The sequence below is a fragment of the Manis javanica genome, chromosome 2, assembly GCF_040802235.1.
Source record: "Manis javanica isolate MJ-LG chromosome 2, MJ_LKY, whole genome shotgun sequence".
Lineage (NCBI taxonomy): Eukaryota > Metazoa > Chordata > Mammalia > Pholidota > Manidae > Manis > Manis javanica.
In genome coordinates this window covers 207447292-207466412 of record NC_133157.1, presented here as the reverse complement: position 1 = coordinate 207466412, position 19121 = coordinate 207447292, and the positions used below count along the sequence as shown (strand labels likewise).

The 19121-nt window shown below is 36.0% G+C and overlaps 1 long non-coding RNA gene across 1 annotated transcript; it reads left to right on the top strand.

The window, feature by feature from the left end:
* Positions 1–14069: 14069 nt before the first annotated feature.
* Positions 14070–18804, top strand: LOC140845454 (uncharacterized). Its single transcript, XR_012124215.1, has 3 exons — positions 14070–14465; positions 14992–15099; positions 18643–18804. It is a non-coding gene; the product is annotated as an uncharacterized lncRNA (long non-coding RNA).
* The last annotated feature ends 317 nt before the right edge of the window (positions 18805–19121 follow it).

The window sequence follows — 19121 nt, the reverse complement described above, 5'->3', positions numbered from 1 at the left end:
CTCCTGGCTTTGACCTAAGAGTTGCCTGAGTAACTATTTGATAGTGCTGATGACAAGAAAACCCTTCAAAGGAGTCCCCTTCTTCTGTCCCAGAGGGGATCCTGTGATCTGGAGATGGTGAGGGAATATGCTAGAGTTTTTTTCCTGTTCTTTTTCCTCTTAGCCCTAGACTTGCAGTGCCAGAGGAACAGGAAAAACCTTTCTCTCTGGCCAGAAAAGCTAGAAACAGGGACTCTGTCATCCAAACAGTATGAGGGGAATTGCCATTATGGGTTTTTTCCTTTTCTCTCTTCTTTCTGCACTTTATGCAACGACAGCCCCAGTTACGGGGAACTGTACAATGCAGAAGTCCAAAGGCATCTGTGTCTTTCTAATCAAAGTAACTGGGAAAAGGCCACTGGAAACTGAAGCGAATGGGGGAAATCATGGAGAAGAAAGAACTGGAAAAGACATCCCTATTCTAGGTATAAAGTAATACAAATAACAACCTGTGTTTGTTTAAAATAGACTCAGAAAGTATAGCAAAGGCTATGAGAAAGAGAACTAATAATGCATGATATATACTACTGCCTAAGTCCTAGACTAACACTGAGAGACATAGCACAGGGCAAATGCAAAGAGCATAGGGAAAGTTTTGAAAGTAGAACTGGTATTAGAACCACCACCCACAGAAGGTGAGACAGAATGTGTCATCTACACTGGTTGGTGTCTCCTAAAACAAACAAATCAACCTTCTCCAGAAGATGCAAACATGACTCAGAAATGACAATATCATATTCAAAATGACCAGAATAAAATCCAAAATTTACTGCACATGCTAAAACAAACAACACACACACACACCACTGGAGAATGTGACAAATTCTCAAGGGAAAGAAAGGACAGATGCCTATTTTGAGATGCCTAATGTTGGAATTATCACATAAGACTTTAAAGCAGCTATTATAACCATAGTAAATGTGATAATGGTTAACACTCTTGAAATAATTGGAAAGACTGAAGTTCTTAGCAGAAAAATAAAAACTATAAAAGAAGATCCACATTGAGAAATTTAGAACTGAAAAATATGATTACCAGAAATTACAAAAGAAATTGCATGGGCTCAACCACTGAAAAGAGATTATAGAAGGGTCTGTAAACTTGAAGACAGTAGAGCAGCAGAAATTATCTACACTGAAGAAAAGAGGAAAAAACATTGTAAAAAATGAATACATCCTTAGAAACTTGTGGGACAGTATCAAAATGTCTAAATTTCACATAGGTATTCTATAAAGGAAAAGAAGATTTTATTTTTTAGAGAAAAGTATTCTTACTAAAAGCAGAAAAGAGCCCAGATTTGACAAAAACAAATTTAGAGATTCAAGATGCTCAGCAAGCCCCAAACAGAGAAAATTCAAAAGAGTTTAGGCCTGATAACACATAAACTCAAAATCAGTAACAAACAGCTAGGCCTGATAAGCCTAAACATGTCATAATGCTAAAAAGCAAAGGTAAACTAAAATTTAAATGATCACAGATTTCTCATAAAATACAATGGAGGCCACAGAACGTTGAATGATTAAGGTGAGGAAAGGAAAGAACTGCCAACCCAGAAGAGAATCCTTTATCTAAGCAAAGTCTTATAGAATGAATGCAAAAAAACAGAGAGAGAGAGAGAGAGAGACAGAGAAAGACTTAGATGAAGGAAAGCTAAGACAATCTGACCTCCATTAAGAGAAATGTAAAATATTAAAAGACAGATGAAGGCTATATTAATACTACATGAAATATTCAGAGCTTCAGAACTAGGAAAATTACAAGGAGTAAAGAGAGACATTGCATAATGTCATGATTCCATCCATAAAATCATTTAGGCCTGCTCTAATCTTTATTATGTCCCTCCTTCTACTGACTTTGGGCCTCATTTGTTCTTTTTCTAGTTTTGTTAATTGTGAGTTAAGACTGTTCATATCATATTTTTCTTCTTTCCTGAGGCAGGCCCATATTGCAATATACTTCCCTCTTAGTATGGCCTTTGCTGCTTCCCACAGATTTTGCAGTGTTGAATTAGTGTTGTCATTTGTCTCCATATATTGCTTGACCTGTTTTTATTTGGTCTTTGATCCATTGATTATTTAGGAGCATATTGTTAAGACTCCATAGGTTTGTAGGCTTTTTCATTTTCTTTGAGTAATTTATTTCTAGTTTCATAAATTGGTCTGAGAAGCTGGTTCAATTTCAACATTTTTTAATTTACTGAGGCTCTTTTTTGTGGCCTAGTATATGGTCTATTCTTGAAAGTGTTCCATGTGCACCTGAGAAGAACATGTATCCTGCAGCTTTTGGGTGGAGCATTCTGTAGATATGTGTTAGGTCCATCTGTTCTAATGTGTCATTCAGTGCCTCTGTCTCCTTACTTATTTTCTGTCTGGTTGATCTGTACTTTGGAGTGAGTGGTGTGTTGAAGTCTCCTAAAATGAATGCATTGCAGTCTATTTCCATATTCAATTCTGTTAGTATTCGTTTCACATATGTAGGTGCTCCTGTGTTGGGTGCATAGGTATTTATAATGGTTATATCTTCCTGTTGGACTGCCCCCTTTATCATTATGTAATGTCCTTTTTTGTCTCTGTGATTTTCTTTGTTTTGAAGTCTACTTTGTCTGATACAATTACTATAACTCATGCTTTTTTCTCCCTATTTGATGCATGAAATATTTTCCATCCCTTTATTTTCAGTCTGTGTATGTCTTGGGTTTGAAGTGAGTCTCTTGTAGGCAGCATATAGACGGGTCTTGTTTTGTTATCCATTCAGTGACTCTGTGTCTTTGGATTAGTACATTCAAACCATTTACATTTAGGGCGATTACCAATAGGTATGTACTTATTGACATTGCAGGCTTTAGATTCATGGTTACCAAAAGTTCAGGGGTAACTTCCTTACTAAGAGTCTAACTAAACTCACTTAGTATGCTATTACAAACACAATCTAAAGGTTGTATTTTTTTTCTCTTCCTTTTTCTTCCTCCTCCATTCTTTATATATTAGGTATCATATTCTGTACTCTTTGTCTATCCCTTAACCTATGTTGGGGTAGTTGATTTAATTTTGCATTTACTTAGTAACTAATTGTTCTGCTTTCTTTAATGTGGTTTTATTACCTCTGGTGACAGCTATTTAGCCTTAGGAATACTTCCATCTATAGCAGTCTCTCCAAAATACACTGCAGAGACAGTTTGTGGGAGGTAAATTCTCTCAGCTTTTGCTTATCTGGAAATTGTTTGATCTTTCCTTCAACATTAAATGATAATCTTACTGAGTAGAGTATTCTTGCTTCTGCTTCATTGCATTAAATATTATCATGCCACTCCCTTCTGGCATGGAAGGTTTCTGCTGAGAAGTCTGAGGATTGTCTCATGGGTTTTCCTTTGTATGTGATCTTTTTTCTCTCTCTGGCTTCTTTTAATACTCTGTCCTTACCCTTGATCTTTGCCATTTTAATTATTATATGTTTTGGTGTTGTCTTCCTTGGGTCCCTTGTGTTCGGAGATCTGTGCACCTCCATGGCCTGAGAGACTATCTCCTTCCCCAGATTGGGGAGGTTTTCAGGACTTACCTCCTCAAAGACACTTTCCCTTTTTCTCTCTCTTCTTCTTCTGTTACCCCTATAATACGAATATTATTCCATTTGGATTGGTCACACAGTTCTCTCAATATTCTTTCATTCCTAAAGATCCTTTTTTCTGTGCCTCAGCTTCTTTGTATTCCTCCTCTCCACTTTCTTTTTCATTTATCATCTCCTTCACTATATCTAATCCACTTTTAAATCCCCCAATTGTACTCTGTAATGAGTGGATCCCTGTCCTGAATTGATTCCTGAGTCCTTGAATGTTTTTTGTACATCCATGGTCATGTTTATGATTTTTTTTTTGAAATCTCTTTCAGGAAGGTTGATGAGTTCATTTTCATTTGATGCTTTTTCTGATGTTTTGGGGATTTGGGTTTGAACCATGCTCCTTTGACATTTCATATTTGTATGTGGCACCCTCTAGTACCCAGAAGGTGTACTCTCTGGAACTGCTTAGCCCATGGAACATTGTTGGCAGTCGCTGGGGGTGGTGCTGGTGACTGGGGGTTGGGAAGAGCTGTTTCCTACTTCTGAGCTACTGTGCCTCTCTCCACAGACAGACCAGTGGGCCAAGCACACAGGTGAAACCCTCTGTGCTTTGCCTTTGTAGCTGCTTTATTCAGGACCTCCCTTGGCTGGACTGATGCCAGGGAAGGGGCAGCTGGCCAAAAAGTGCAGCAGGCTGCATATCATGGTGGAAGGCTTCGAAGCTGGGTAGCCAGCCAGGGGGATGGAGCGCCTGAAGTTCCTGAAAAGTTCCCAACCTGCTGGGCAGAGTGCACCTGGACAATTTTGTCTACCTGTCCTTTTTCCTGAGCAGCAAGCCCTCTGCAATCCTTCCCATTTAGTAGCCCTCTCACTGTTAGTAAGTCTCTCATACTGCCTGCCTTTCTTCTGTCTGAGAGCAGCTGGATGTGGATCCTGTTTTCCACGACAGCTGGAATCTCAGTCTCTCCAAGTATTCCTCCTGTCTTAGCTTTTGAACCCCACTAATCTCCAGATCACAATGCAATATAGCTTTGTGCTCCCACAGCAGATCTCCAGGGCTGGGTGTTCAGCAGTCCTAGGCCTATACCCCCTCCCCATTCCATTTCTCTTTCTGCCAGTGAGCTGGGGTGGGGGAAGAGCATGGGTTCCCTTGGATCACGGCTTTGTATGTTATGCTTTTTGAGGTCTGTTCTTTTCTCCAGGTGTAAGAAGTCTGGTGCTGCCTTCTTTCCTGTTGATATTTTAGGGTTAGTTGTATTAACTATAATTTCATATTAAATGTGGTTTTGGGAGGTTGCCTCTGTCTCACCTCTTACATCGTCATCTTTGATCTACCTGACTTAATCACTGTTGCACAATAAAACTATCAAGTTATCATGACATAATCCCATTTCTATGGGTTCCCAGACTCAGCACTTGATATTTTACCTGTTATTCAAATATTTCTCCCTTTCCCCAATTGATTTGCTTGGCTCTGGGGAATAGATACCCTAACATCAAAATGCCATCTTGGTTAATTTTGAAATAGTCACAAGTTAGAATAAATACATTAGTAATACTGGTCAGCTACCTCTTTTTCCACCACACCTGATGTTTCTTGATAAGTTTCTTCATTTTTGCTGCAGAGTTGTTATGCTGAGTTTCAAGATCTTTCTCTAATCTGAGACGATGCTCATCCATCTTAGCCTTTAGCTTGTTTTCCAGATTCATGAGCTGTTTCTGATGTTGCTGTGTCATTCTCTTACAGCCAGACATTTGTTCTCTGAGCTGACTTTTCTGCTCATGTTCTGGCATTTTCCTTGTAACCTACAACAATGGAGAGGAAAGAATGAAATAAAGCAAAATCTTTTTCCTTCAAAACCATCTTAGACCAGTCTACTATCAACTAAGTAGGTAATTCATGTAGGAGATCCCAGCCAACAACTTCTAATAAAATTTCATCCCAAGAAGCAGACAAGGTAGTTGGTTCTAAAATTTAAATGGGCATTTAAAGGACCTACAATAGCAAAAAATTTGAGGAGTTATAAAAAGTTGGTAGATGTAAACTTCAATAATAAAAACAGTGTGGTATTGATATAAGAACAGGCTGAATAGAGCAAAGGAACACAGAAAAATCTGGAAACAGACCGACATATATTCAGTCAATTGATTTGCTACCAAAAAGTCAAGTTAATTCAAAGAGGAAAGATTTAACAAATCCTGCTGTAACAGGTGGTTCTCTTTATTCAAATTGAATAAATGCTTAATCATGCTATATATAGAAATTAATTTGAAAAGAGTCACTTGACCTAAACCTAAAATCCAGAATCATACAGCAGAAGAAAACACAGAATATTGTCATGACCTTGGGTCACCAAATATTTCTTGGGTAGGACACAAAAAACACTGACTATAATTTTAAAAATGTACAAACTAAATTGTTAGAGACAAAATTCACATAATGTATGATTAATGATTTAAAGTAAACAATTCAGTAATAATTAGTATATTCGTGATGTTCTGCAAGACTGCCCATATCTAGTTACAAAACATATATAATACTTCAGAAGAAAACCCTGTATGTTTTAAGCAGTTGCTCCCCCATCTCCCCTTCTGGTAACCACCAATCTATTTTCTTTCTATGGTTTATCTATTTTGAATGTTTCATGTAATATGTGACCTGTTGTATCTGGCTTCTTTCACCTAGCATGTTTCCAAGATTCATCCATATTGTATAGGATGTATCAGTACTACATTCCTTTTTATAGCTGAATAATATTCCACTGTATGCACATACCCTCATTTGTTTATCCATTTATTTGTTGCTGAACCTCTGTGTTGTTTCCATGTTTTGGCTATTGTGAATACTGCTGTTATCTTAAAGATACTGAAAAAGGAGCCAGGTGTTGAAGGTATGATTATTGCTTTTTTCTCCCCATACATTTACTTCTCCATGTGATTTTCTCCCATACTTTCCTCTGTTATTTCCCCACTCCTACTATGTGGACATTTTGCCACCATACCCCTCCCTTTTTATATGCCTAAGAAAAGTTAGTACACACACACAAAATTATAAACCAATCTCTTCGGAGAGCAAGAGTTAGATGAAATAATAACAGCTCCAATCAGTCAATATATAATAAGAATAACATGAATTATCAAGGTGGATAAATTTCAAGAAGACAGGGATAATGTAACATTAGAAAACTGGTTAATATTAATGAAGTATATTTCATAGATCAAAGGAGAAAAATAGGACCATCCTAGTTTTTCAAGTCTTAGTAAACTGAATCTTCAGGAATACTTCCTTTGCATGATAAAAATTTATATTTAATTAACACTTATTGAGAAAGAGCATATGCAAGGCATTGTATTATGTTTTAGTGATTCAAACATTAAATAAAGCAAATCCTGCTCTGAAGAACCTAAAACATGTGGTATTACTCACAAAACATTCACAGTCTCCTTTTCTGCAGCAGACTATCTCACACCTGGGGGTTAATCCAAAGGAAGTAATTCAAATTAAGATACTTTCATAATGTTCATTGCAGTGTTATTTTTAGGAGCAAAATCTCTTAACCTTAATGTCCCACAATAGGGGAATAGTTGTGGAAATTTCTTCACAGTAACTCAATGGACTATGATGCATCCATTAATGTTTCCTTCAGTACCCACAATGTGCCAGCAAGCTAGCACATAGACTAAATTAGTTCAAAGGCCCTGCAGTAATATTGAACTCTATATGTGAAGTAAAATAAGTTTCAAAAAGTATAACAGAGTTTTTCAACTGCCGCGTCACTGACATTTTGGGTCAGGTAATGCTTCCGTGGGGGCCAGGAATTTGTCCTGCACACTGCAGGATATTTCACAGCCTCCCTGACCTTCACCAGTGGGCCAGCACACCCTCCTGCTTGGTTTTGGTAACTGAAACCATCCCCACATGTTGCCACATGTCCCCTGGGGGGCAGGCTTGCTTTGGTCAAGTATATTGTGTATTTGACATATAACACAATATTCTATATATAGTTTGACTACAGCTATATAAAAACCAATATAGAAAAGAATAAAAATTGGGAGAAACAATGAGGAAGTATTGCTTGCTATAATTATTTGAGGTAGGGCAGGGATATGGGACAAGCATCAAGATTAAATTTCCTAAAAATGCTGAGATAGAAACAGTATAAGAAGAACAGGAGGAACCTTTTAGTCCCATGAGATGGAAATCTGTGAAGTGGATACCATGTGGGCTGTGCTGACCTAGGCAGGCAGCGGGCTCTGGGGAAGATGTATCAGGCAAGGATTTGGGGCTCCTGCCTCATCTGTCTCTGATTATGTGATCTTGAGAGGATCACTGCCCCTCTGAGTTTCAGATTCTGTCTTTTGCTGGCATTTAGTGAAACCTGAACTCATCTTAATAGTCCAGACTTTCTACTTTTTCCATAATTATCCAGCCTCTATACTCGCTGTCTCCTAACACCAATATACCTGGTGCTCACTTCATGCCCAGGAAAGCGCCAAGTGTTTTAAAAGATACAATTAGTGGAAAATATAATCTTTGCTCTGGATGCATTTATAATTTGGAGAGGGAGAAAACAAGCCTTAGGAAAACAATTTAACACATTTTACATCTTATGCTAACTGTTTCACATGTGTTGGTCTTGTTGGCCCAATTATATGCTTGAAAAAAAAACAGCCACCCCAGGATGGCAATACACATGCCCAAGGCTGAGAACCTCAGAGGAGGCTTCACATTCTAGGGGTAACAGTCTTCACAACAGTGGTCCCTTCAGTTACTAAACAAGTAAGCAAACAATAGCAAGCTCAGGAGAGGGGGGAATCCAGAATTTTTATAACATATTGCCTGAGATGCCCAGTTATTAACAAAGAAATATGAGACACATAAAGAAATAGGAAAGTGTGACCCATACCCAGGAAAAAGAGCTGGCAGCAGAAATAGTCTGTGAGAGGGACCAGATGTTAGATTTAACGAAGACTTCAAAGTAGCCATTATTAACATGTTCAAAGAACTGAAGGAAATTATGATAAAAGAGGTAAAGGAAGGTGTGATATCAACATCACAACAAATAGAAACTATCAATAAAGAGCAAGAAATTATAAATGAAATGGAAATTCTGGGGATGAAAAGTATAAACATTGAAATGTATCATTTATTAAAGGGGCTGAACACTATCTCTGAATTGAGAGAAGAAGAAACCGCAAACTTGAAGATAATTCAATAAAGAGTATGCAATCTGCAGAAGAGAGAGGAAAGGGAATGAACAAAAGTGAACAGAGCCTCAGATTACAAAAGGTTGAAGAGTAACTTGGAAGTTACTCCTAGTTCCCTGTTAGGAGAGGCCAGCAGATGCCGCCCTGGTCAAGTGATCTAAGTGAACATCAGCAGGAGCAGGATCGACTGAAGTCGTGCCCCAGCCGATAGCAGCAACGAGAAGGACACAGCAATACTTCCATGGTATTTCCTCCCTAGATACCCCACCTGACTCACATCATGAGGAAACACATGAAACCAGATGATGAACATCCTGTGCACTAACTTGCCTGTAATCTTTAAGGATACCAAGGTCATGGAAGTCGAGAGAAGAACTGTTCCTCACAGAAGGAGAGTAAACGGCCTTGACAAGTAAATGCAGTGTGTGCTTCTGAACTAGATCCTTTAGCTGGAATCACTGACAAAACTTGAATGAGTTCTGAGAATTAGGTAGTGGTAATTGCCACTGCCAGTTTCCTGATTTTAACATTTATATTTTGGCAATTGAACATAAGTAAATGCTTATAATTCTACCAGGTTCTCAGTAATTTTTTTTTTCCTATAATTAAAATTATTGTAAATGCCCTATCATTAATTTCTCACTATTTTTACTTTGATAAGTTTTAAGAGTAAAGCTTTATACTTATGAGAATTTTAGGTATTTCTTGTGAATTGAATTGGTGCTTTTTTTTCTTTTTTTCCATCTTGTATTTCCTCATTTTGCTTTTTAATCCAGAGGTGAGTCTAGTATTGTTGGTGAGGCCCATGAGCTCCTCATCTACTCATGTACTCTGTTTTCATAGGCCATAGGGTTTGGACTCTCTCCATTCCTGCATACGCTCCTGTAATTTTTGTGATTCTTTGAAAATCTGAATTTCTAATCTTAACGTTTTTGTTTTCTTTCCTTTGGGAGTTAGTTGTGATGAGATACCAAAAATGCTTCCATGTCAGTGTATTTAGATAAATTGGTGGATTGGTTTTGGGTACCCTGAAGAAGAACTCCGAAGTCACAGACTAAAAAAGGAGAATAGAGAATTACATAAAAATAAACATTTGGAGTAACTGTAGCCTTTACTCTTTGGGGATATTTCCCTTTACTTTCCTGAAAACAATATTTTTGTGGCAAGTACTTCAGAAGAAATTGCAACTAGAATAATTAACAGTGATGTCTTCATTCTTAATTTTCTAAAGCTTTGTTTTAAAACTATGGCTCTAAATCACTGATGTATAGTATTAAAAATAAACATGATACTCTTAAATTCATCTCCTGCTTCTTAATGAAGTGTTACTGTTTTAGCCACTCACTTCTTATAAAAGAAATATACCTAGGGAATGAAAATAAAAATTTTAAGTGAGAAAGAGAGAAGTATATAAGAGAAGGGAAAAGAAAAATTGTGGAGAGGTTGTACCTCTAGTGGAATCCTAGCTTTGTGTTTTGAAGAGTACTATTTATATATTTGTGTTAAGTTCCTGACAAGTTGTATATAAATTTGTTGCTTTATTAAAACAGAGAAAGTTACATTTTCAAAGACCCTTCTGCTGTTTTGTAAAGCAAACAAAAACAAAAATCAGTCATTTTTAAGTGTGTTTGTCATGTTTTCTTCTAGATGTCTAAGGTCTAAGTTGGGTTGCACACAATTTTTGCAAAGGGCCAGATAGTAAATATTTTAGTCATGTGGGCCATACAGTAAACTACTCATCTCTGCTGTAATAGGAAAGAAAGGAGGCATACACAGTAACACAAATGAATAAATCTTCACTATGTTCCTATGAAACATTATTTGATTTCTTCTTTCAACCACTTAAACATGTGAAAACTATTTTTAGTATGTGAGCTGTACAAAAACAGGCCGTGGGCATAGGTCCATGGGCTGCATAGTTGACCTCAGTCTAAGTGCTTGCTGGCAGACTAGGACTTTATGAAAAGCCATTTCCTCCAATTAAGGAATTAGAGAATCAGTATATTTTTCTAACATACTTTTTGGTTATTGAGTTAATGTTCCCTTACATACTTTAGAGAGCTGGGTGGAGAAAGATTAAATGGGTTGAAGATTAGGAAACTAGGTAATGTTTGATGGAGAGGTTGTTGGGCATGCCTGAATTTACAGCAAGTCTGTAACCTGCATGGAGACTTGTGGCAAAGGCACTGAGTTTGCCTAACACATGGCAAGCACTTAGTAAGTACATAAATGTAGAAATAGCAGCATAGCTACTTACTATAGTTCTCTATTTAGTACTAAATATTTTCAGCAACTAACCAGTTGCCTGTGATTGTAAATTAAAGTTTTAAGTCCTAGTTCCATTTGTCTTAACTTTCCACTAGCAATCTAAGTGCAAAATGTCTTAGTTGTGCTAGGCCATGCTCTTGAGCAGTATGTCAAGGTATTACTACCTAGTACTTTATAGAAAAAATCCTTGATCTGGTAACCACTGTTCTAACTCCCATTTTCAAAAGTTCCTGATTGTAAAACTTTTTTATATGATTGTCAAGTTCTGACACTATAGTCTCCCAGTAAGCTCTTACTTTAGAGAAACACTAGACATATAGAAAAGTATTTTAACTCCATATTTTAATCTTGTGAAAAATGATTTAAAAACATGGACAGAGTCCAGAGTTTTCATTTTAAATAAAAACAATATAGTGAGATAAACCATTTTTTAAAAAACAGATGTTACTGGCTTAGGCCATTACCTGGGAAATAACTAGGAATTGCTCTGAGGAACATATTAAAGAATAGGAACTTATGCTTTAATTCATAATTTCATATAGACTTTACCATGATGTATAATGAAATAAACCTTTGTATATTTTTATTTGTTTGTTGTCCTGGTTGGTGTTTGAACTTGTGAGATAGGAATGTTCAAAAATATTTGTAAGATTTTAAGTTGGTTTTTAAATTCTTCCTTATTAGGTTGACTATCAGTTGTACCATAATTAAAGTTGTCTTTTTGATTGACATTTTGTAGAATAACCAGGGTCTAGATTAGAATTATATAGGATAAATTACATAGAAACTCAAAACAGTTTTCATTTATTTGTGGCTTTATTGTTTACACTCTTTGGGCATCATCTTTTCCATGTAAACGAATTTACTAATTAATGATATTTTATTGATATTTCAAAGCACTAATCTGAAAGCTGCATTTCATGAGTTGAAATAATAATCATTAGCCCTGATTTTTTTTCCCTTTCCAGTTTGGTGGAGTTTTTTTTTTCCTTTTAGTAGTTTTTCCTGTGCCAAGGCCTCTTCAAGTATCACAGATCAACATGATGAGAGAGTAACATATTTTTCCTAATCTTTAATGTAGCTGGTTTTTGTGTTTTCTGATTACAGACCTTGCTTGCATGTACAAGTTATTTAGTCGTATGCCAAATGGTTTGAAGACCATGTGTGAGTGTGTGAGTTCCTGTTTGAGGGAACAAGGTAAAGCCCTTGTTTCTGAGGAAGGAGAAGGACAGAACCCCATTGATTATATTCAGGTCAGTAAATATAGAAGATTATAAGTTTATGACAAAGTGGTTTTGACAAGTGCTAAAAAGGTCACTTTTACTAAGCTATATATTATGTATTTTTGACTTTGTCCCAAGGGTAAATTAATATGTGTAAATTATCCTAAATATTTTAGAATTTTGCAAAGTAGGCCTGTTTATATCAGGTAGCAGGTCTCAGCTGCTCTTTTCACTTACTAACCTATTTGATGAAGCCCTTATATGCCTTAGTGTTCATACACCTCCTGTGTAGGAAGAAAAACTGTTTGTTACTGTTTGTTTCAAAATGGTTTTGCTTTCAGTTAGTATTATGAATAAATTATGCTGCAGTTTTTCCATGTTTTAAGTATAAATAAGTTTTTTTGAATATTTTTAAAGCTCTTGTTGGATTCACTCAGTTGAGACAATGAAATGAAAAGAAGTTGAAAACAAAACATAGAATCTGAGTTTAACACTGAATGCACACATTTATCAGCAAAATGATAATCATATATGATCACAAGTATATTATTAATAGAAATTTTATTAATAATATATCCTAAATTTATTTTGTTTTTTGAAAGGGCTTATTGGATCTGAAGAGTAGGTTTGATCACTTCCTCCAGGAATCATTTAATAATGACTGGCTCTTTAAACAAACTATTGCAGGTGACTTGGAGTATTTTTGCAACCGCAACTCCAGGTCCCCTGAATATTTCTCATTATTTATTGATGATAAGCTGAAAAAGGAAGTAAAAGGGGTAAGTATACATGTGTGTGAAAACACATTACATTTTATTTGTAAATACAAAATTACTGTATTTTGTAAGTCTGAAATTAAGCATACATTATTCTTTGCTGTACTATGTACTTCCCTTACATGTGTACTGTGATCTTTGAAAAGAATTGTTTTAAGTATTTGAAGTGGTAAGAAGAACTTCGACATTTCCCTTAATGTGTAATTGACATAAAAATAAAGAACTACATAGCCATAGTTACTGGCCAGTCCACAGACAGTAAGCATCAGATATGTATGCTATAGAGATGTAACTAGAAAACAGCTATCTGCAGCACAGAATGTTGTTTGCTGTCATCTTGTTCTGTGGTCTGTGTATCAAACAATACCTGGATGCAGAGAATTTGAAGACATAAACTCGAATGCTATCAAAAAATAGTTTGAAAGCATATACTGAAGCTCATTTTTAAGCCTTTATTATATATACTGGGACCTTGGAAGCTCACCACAGCATAGAAAATCATATTAAGCATATTGTGATCACACATTTAATTTATTATTTTTTTAACTTCATTTTGGAACTTATGAAGCAAAAAGGAAAAACAAATGTCTGTAGGTTCTCAGGCAGGCAGCTGCAACAAAGAAACAGGAAGATGACCATGGACACAGAATAGAAAAGACACATCTGTTTGGTCTTCCATAATTTTTAATACAAGTTTTATACCAACTGCACCACTATCATCTTGTCCTTCCTTAAAAGATAAGGGCAACAGGTAAGGGGTCTTCTGACTCTTTTAATTAATGAGAAATTATTACCCTTCTTTGGCAAAATTTAGGTTTTTATTGAGTTTATATGAAAATAAGCAGTCTTTTTGGCTATGGAAGTTTCTACCCAAGTAGTATGCAAAGTCATTGCAAGATTTTTGTGATTAAAATTTCATTGCATCTGTTTAAGTCACCCTTTAATCCTGCTGCATGTCACTGCATGCCTCCATCTCAGCGGAGCCCTGGGGCCGGGAGCTCCACTCTGCCCCCGGATGAGGGCTGTGCTGGGCGGGGATGTGGGAGCTGTGCTCGTGCTGTCTGAAGCAGGGGGCCCTCTCTCAGGCCGGTTCCCTCCTCCTTAGAGTTCTCAACCCGATGATTTGTTACCAAACAGTACTGGTTTTAATTATAGATGAACTATGGTGCTATTTTGGTAGAACTAAAATGTTTTAATTGTTAAATCTTCTTTTCATTGATTTTTCAGCAAACAGAACAAGAAGTAGAAACAGTATTGGATAAGGCAATGTTCCTTTTAAGGTTGATGCAAGAAAAACGTACATTTGAATGTTATTATAAGCAACACTTGGCAAGGAGACTTCTCACAAATAAAAGTGTTTCTGATGACTGAAAAAAGTATGATATCTAAGTGAAAGGTAAGGGGTACATAAGATGGAATGGAGTCTGTCCAACCAACTGATGTTTACCACATGATTAAACACTAGTAGCATATGATTCGAAACTACTTAATTTACTTAAAATATTTTTTAATTAGCAAAGGTAGATTTTTTTTTTTGAGCAAGCTATACTTTTGTTCAGGTTCTGGGGCATTCAGAGTTGGCTGTAAATTCTCTTGGTATGACAGGGCATGTTCATGGAAACGGGGAGTATCACCGTATAGTTCTGTTTCACAAAGTGTGGTCCATAGACTACCTGTACCCATTTCTGCCTGAGATGCTTGTTAAAAACCGAGTTCTGGGCCCTACCATAAGGAAGGTATATCAGAATCTGAAAGAGTCTGGGAATCTACATTATAAAATAGAATCCTTGGGTTATTCATAGAGCAACTCTTGGAAAGATTTAGAAAAGATGGTAGTAGTGTGGAATAGTTTAGTTCTTTGTACATTTTCTCATAAAAAAATCCCTCATTTATTTATGTGTATTTGTGTTTTTCCTCCATAGACTGAATGTGGATGTCAGTTCACATCAAATCTGGAAGGAATGTTTAGGGATATGAGCATCTCAAGCATAACTATGGATGAATTCAGGCAACATCTACAGACAACTGGGGTAAGATTCTCCACTTATTTCTACTTTTAAATGAAATTCATTCATGTAAAATATTTTTGTTTTTAATTAAAGTATCGTTGATAATAATATTACATTGGTTTAAAGTATATGACACTGTTATTCATCAGCTCATGTAGTCTTCTGCAGTGGGCATTTTCATCCTTTATCAGAACTGAATTGCTGGGGTTGGTTCCTTAAATGTCATGAGAGACAACATATGTATTGTCCGAGTGCTTTAAAAATCATTTTCCCCTAGATAAGCTCTTCTTCTAACTATCAATGTTAAAATACTTATTTCTTACTCTTCTAAAACTAAGTTTATCCTCCCTACATGAAGGAACGCACTGAACATTTAATGAACAATGATTCTGCTGCTGTAATCATTCTAGATCACGGAAAGAATCATGGGCTGAGGCAGGCGTCCTGAGTTTTAGTGCTCTTGGTTTCACTTGCCCTCAGCACCCAGCGCTGTGCTGTAGGAGACTTGTTTCCCCGCTATCCTGTGCCTCAGTCTCCTCATTCACATCTGTAAGATCAGCCTAAATGGGCCTGACATCTGACGAACTGAATATTAAACACTGACACTAGTGCATTTTAAATGTGATTTTGTATTGTGACTCCCAAAAGGCAGTAAGTTAGAATCTGTACAGCTTTGGAGTCCAGCGGGGCTTTTGTGAGGATTCAGTAAAGTTCAGAATTTTGTTTCTTTCTAACTGTTTTTCAACTTCACCTTTAACCTTAAGTTTTAGAGAACTCCAGCTTTTCTTTGGCATTTTCTCTCTCAAATAGTATATACTGCTTTGTAATTAAGACGTCACACCCATGAAAGAAATTTGGAGATCTTTCCTCTGATATTTAAATATGAGATCACTTCTACTGGTTTCACAGTCTCTTCACAAGTAAAATATATGAAAATACCTAATTCTATAGAAATGGGCATTTATATATATTAAGGCATTACTGGGACTTCTGGTCCCTCTCCATTTTAAATAGTTGTATGATTAGCCTCATATTTGTAGTGTAGAAGGGCTGAAAGCAGGAAAGATAAAAGTCTATGGTAAATAGAAATTCGGGTGGGGAGAACCTGAATAATGAGATGATCCTAGATACTTTTGTCTTTTTTAGATTGTTTAGGGATTTGTAACTTTATTCTAATACATTGATACATATTTTCATATGATTCAGTTTTTATTACTGTTCATTCTTATTCTATGACTAACTTTACATATATGGAGAGCTACAGGGGGACAACTAGTCAGAATAAATACTCTGTTGAAACTACCTGTAAGGAAATGTTCAACACCCTTACTGTTTTAAGTATTGTTGAAAATCACCTGGGCTGTGATCTTGAAGGCCCTTTGACAAGAAAATTAGGTTCTTTGCTCTTGACTACTTTGTTGGGGTTGTCTCATTTAAAAAGAGGGAGAGAATGATTATTCAACATAATGATTTCATCAGATCTGTTTGCCTTTCAGTTGTTTAAAGTTTGTAAGTTTTCCAGACTTAAATCTTGATTGTTCAGACATATCTTTCACTCTGGTAGAGTATTTGTTTAGTAATTTGTTAACTACAGTAAGAAGAGTACTTATCAAGATGCTCCATTTTTTCTGTTAATTTGCAGCTTCCACTTAAATATAAAGCCACTATTTATAAGGAATTATTGGCTTTTTTATAATTGTTTATCCTAAGGACCTTAAGCTCTAAATTTCCGAAGCCTTATTCTGCATTAGACAGATTTGATGAAAAGTGACAGATTAATCAAAACAGATCTTGAGCTTTCTGAAATCTTTGAACCCTTTTAAAATATCACCAATCTTACAGCTGATGATTCTTTGTAACTTTCCTAAAGGTTCTTGGTCTGTTGAAATATACCAAGACACTGGCTTTTCACTTTCATTTAGAAGTCATAAAATAAGTACTTTCTTGAAATTCTAATAATAATTGTGGTATATTTTATTTAGCTAAATCTTAAGCTGAAATAAATTTAGGTATTTGTCCATTTTTTCCTCTGTTTTTATTTTTAAAACAGGGACAGGGTAAGGAAATCCATCTTACAATCATTTTTTGTTTATATCACAGATCACATCATATCCTAACAGACATTTCTGGTACCTCTGTATATTTGCCCCTATTATGTGCTATCTGAATATAGGCTGAGTGGCCTCAAACTATTGCTAAGATAGTTAGAAAGAGACGATACAAACTTCCAGTAATAGTTCTTTAAGGGTTTTTTTCCTTCTATTTAACAAGTAATTCATCAAGTGTTTTCTGTGCAAAGCATTGTTGTAGAAGTGGGTATACATAGCAGAACAAAATAGACACAAATCCTGCTATGATGGAGCTTACATTCTGATCGGGGAGACAGATAATGAACCAGATAAATAAACATAGCACCTTAGCTGCTGATAGGAGCTGCAGAGGACATTTGCAGCAGGGAAACGTGGTTAGGGAAGGCCTCCTTTAAAAAAAATGACATTTTTGAGCAAAGGCTTGAATATTAAGAAATTGTGTGGATATATGGGAGAAAGATTAAAAGACTTCATTGTCTAGGATGTATCGAATCAAGTCGTGACCCCCCGCTCCCAGTCCCCAATTTTGACAAATACAGACAGTTGTCCAACCTACTCTTTTCATCCTCTGAGAATCTCTGCTATGATCATCTCTCCTATGCATCATCTAAGATTTCTAGTTGCAGTTTTTCTAAAGTGGAGTAAACAATTAGTAGATATGTGGGGAGAAATCTGACCATGGAATACTTGTTTATATTATTCATTTCCTCTCTTTTAAGAATCTGTTATCAACACATCATGAGGTTAGATAAAAATGGATTAATGGTTTAGAACAAGCTGTGAATATCAATAATAAAGATAATACTTCACCCTTAAAAATTCCTATCGATACACTTTATTGTTTTCTTAAAAATTAAATTTGTTCAAAGAATAAATAATTGTGACAGTATTTCTAACGTATACTTTCTAGAGGTAGTCATACATTATACAAATATTTAGATCACCTACTATGTAGGACTGGATATACAGTGTCCCGTGGAGAGGTTGTTAAAATGTGAACTACATGTAAAAATCAAGTTTTGTCAATGTAGTTGAAATGTGAATGTGATACTGGAAATATGTTGTTTGTATGTTAAGGTGGTTTAAAAGATTTAACAGCTGAGATAAAAGATACTATCGTAGAAATTTCTTAAAAATGATGGTGATATATGGTCCCTTGATATTTTATCTGTAAATTAGCTTACAAGCCAAAATTTTACACTTCTCAGTGACACCAGTAAGACTTTGTTCACGTGCATAGAGTTATCCTTTCATTAGTATTTTATAAGGCTAACAATGTAAGCAATAATTATAAATATTTGCCAAGATAGCTAAAATTTGGAATACACTGGGATGGGTCTAACCTTTAAGAAGATTTATGTGCTAGATATTGGACATGGAGCTAACTACTTTGATAACTCTAACACAGTGTCAATGTGGAATGGGTAACAAATCCTAGTTAATTGGGGGGCATATGTCTTTCTCTTCTACACAGGTATCTTTAGGTGATGTTGACCTCACAGTCCGGGTGCTAATGACAGGATACTGGCCCACTCCATCAGCCACACCAAAGTGCAACATCCCACCAGCCCCAAGACATGCTTTTGAGATATTCAGAAGGTAAACAGAAATACAACTTTGCTTTTCTGAGTGCAAATAATTGTTCAAAATTGAAATAAATTTGAGCATTGGTAGTGTCCCTGATTGAGGCTATACTCCATTTTTAACCTCATGTTCTAAAGGAGAAGTTATTATCCCTATGCTTTTCAACTTGTAAGAAATAGCTGTATACATTCTTTTCAGAGGAATATTTATTAATGTCTTTTCTTCAGTATTCAGTGCATGGTTAGGAGTATATTTTGTGGTGTTGATGTCTAACAGTGGCTTAGGGTGAATTGATTATAAAGAAAGGTGGTCTTTAGAACAGCAGTGACTGAGCAGAGGCCAGGGGCAAGTGTACCAGTAGAAATTATT